At 32.6% G+C, this 2,845-nt stretch overlaps 1 pseudogene; it reads left to right on the top strand.

Moving 5' to 3' along the window:
• The first annotated feature begins 210 nt into the window (after positions 1 to 210).
• LOC104224028 (serine/threonine-protein kinase 54-like) lies at positions 211 to 976 on the top strand (annotated as a pseudogene).
• The last annotated feature ends 1,869 nt before the right edge of the window (positions 977 to 2,845 follow it).

Raw genomic sequence — 2,845 nt, 5'->3', positions numbered from 1 at the left:
GAATGGACGAGCAGCTACAAAGACATTTAGATCGAGTATTTATCAACCCTAAATGCTGTGAAAGTGAAGAACCAAAAGTCCAAGAAATCAAGAAAGAAGAACGGGAATTGAACTGTCAGAATATTAAGGTCAAGAATCTTATTGGTCAGGGAGCATATGGATCAGTTTACAATGGAAAAGAAGTTGCAGTAAAAATACTTGATTTGAGAGATGAAGATAGAAAGGCTAATAGTAACAAAAGCTTTTACACAAGAAGTTTCAATATGGTACAAATTAAATCATCCAAATATTGCTAAGTTAATTGGAGCTTCGAAAAATAACGTGCCCGATATTAAACGACGTCGTCCAACGAAAGATGATCATGGATATTGCATTGTGGTAGAATTTGTTCCTAAAGGTACACTCAAACCAAGTCAAGAAATTACCTCTACGTTGTGTAATTCAACTAGGGTTAGATATTGCAAAAGGGTTGAGTTATCTTCACTCAAAAAAAATTGCACATAGAGATGTGAAGACTGAGAATTTACTACTTGATAAAGAAGGAAGAGTGAAAATAATAGATTTTGGAGTTTCTAGAGTTGAAGCTACTTGTCCTATTGATATGACAGGTCAAAATGGTACAATGGGATATATGGCTCCTGAGGTTTTAGCTTGTTTACCATATGATCATAAATGTGATGTTTACAGTTTTGGTATTTGTTTCTGGGAAATATATTGTTGTTCAATGCCATATCCTGAACAAATTCCAATTTCTAAAACTTCTCCTGATGTTTATAAAGGTAGAAGACCTGAAATACCAAAGTCTTGCCCTAGTGCTTTGGCTGATATAATGAAGAAATGTTGGGATGTAAACCCTAAAAAGAGACCCGAAATGCAAGATGTTGTTTTGATGTTCGAAGCAATTGATATATCTGAATTAGTTGCACAAAATGAGTTTAAGGGTTGTTTTTGTTTGATAAGAGGAAAAGGATTGTAATGTGTAATAGATTGGTTTTGTTTTATGAAGCTTGTATATGTTTTAGGACTATTATTTTAATTTTGTATAAACCATTCTTTCAGCTTTTTTAATACAAGTGTCACAAAAATTGTTACATGAAATCTGTTTAAATGCAAATAAATCAAGACAATTCATGTTGTGGTCTGTCCCGAATTTAATAAAATATGTTGCAAAAAATCGTTTAATTAATTATAGTAATCAATATTGTTGTTCGTCCCCTCTAGTGCTAAGTATATCTCTCATATATAAACCGTAAAAATATGTAGTTTTTAATAATGAAAGGCTTATTTTACAGTAATTAATACTAGTAAACAATAATGTGCTCGTCCCACTAGTTCTCCATCGATTGACACATATGAGAAAAGGTAAAAACAAGTGTCAATGTTGTTCTTTATATGTTATGAATTAAAATATGAAGCACTAATTTTTCAATGGAAAAGTGCTTCCAATTGCTGGTAACATATATTTAATAATCATCTTGATTTATGGTGCAGCGGAGTGATAAAGGTTTTTCCACCCCTAACTGTAAGTTTTAAATTTGAGTCGTGGAAATAGAGTCTCTGTGAAAATAGAGTCCTCTGTGTTGAAATGTTAACACTTCAAAATTAGATTTTATACTAAACGAATTTGAATTAGTTGAACTAATACATCGATTACAAAATAATCATGTTCATTTCAATTGTCGGTTGAGGGTCCTCTCTGCTTTGACCAACTGTATCTTCTTTGATTGGTGTCACAAATGTTATCCCTATATGACCAACCAGCCATTGATTGCCAAATAAATCAATTGACACAAATTTTAGTTGCTTTAATTTAATTAAATTATGACAAACTATGATTAAACAAGATTCATTAGTGCCGTTTAAGTAACGGAATATAATTCCTGATGATGATGCCAAGTCGGAAGATTAATGACCAAAATTATACACTATATGGTATAGGGATTATCCACGTACGCAGGTATAAGAATATATAAACATTTTTTTGTAATCCTATATTCGAGTTAGCTTGTGTATATCTCGACTAACTCCATAGATACTTGCTAGTTATATTGTACAGACTCTCCAAAATGTTATTGCACATACCTGTATCGGATCCTCCAAAAATACACTACTTTTGGAAGATCTGACACGCACCCTACGATATTTTTGTAGAGTCCGAGCAACATAGCCTGCTAGGCTGCAACATCCCACCAACACAGGCACCGAGTCCACCAAGGTTTGGACAGATGAAAAAGTATCTTTACTGAAATTCAAACCTGAGACCTCATAGTTCTCAACTCCCTGCATTGATCGGTGAGCCACACCCTTATATGCATATAAACATTTTTAGAATGTTAATGTTTAACACAAGAAGAAAATCATTTTTACCATAAAATTTTATAATATATGACCATGATTTGCTGTTAGGTTATATTCCACAATCATTCAGAAGTCTCTATGTGTCTAAACTCATATATAGTCTTTGCAGTATATATAGGTTCATCAATATGAGAGAAGTGAGAAATACTTCTATACTGTAATGATGAGAAATGTGTAATTTTCACACTGTTGAATGCTACAGCTAAAATGTCATCTTCAAATAATTAATTTGTGTGACATTAATTTCCTGAAACTTTTATGGAGAAAAAAAATCCAATAAACGCATCTCGTTTGACTTGATACCAAACTTCCTATGTCCGGTGACGGAGCTAGGGGCGGAAGGGTTTATCTGAACTCCCTTCGCCAGCAAATTGCACTGTATATACATTTAAGGTTAAAAAGAATTATCTCTATATATGAAATGTTGAATCTCCTTAACTTCTCCATATATTTTTTATTATTATTTTTTGAAATCCTTTGGTGAAAT

This window comes from Nicotiana sylvestris, chromosome 5 (genome assembly GCF_000393655.2).
Source record: "Nicotiana sylvestris chromosome 5, ASM39365v2, whole genome shotgun sequence".
In the NCBI taxonomy this organism is placed as follows: domain Eukaryota; kingdom Viridiplantae; phylum Streptophyta; class Magnoliopsida; order Solanales; family Solanaceae; genus Nicotiana; species Nicotiana sylvestris.
This window is presented reverse-complemented; position numbering and strand designations above follow the sequence as displayed.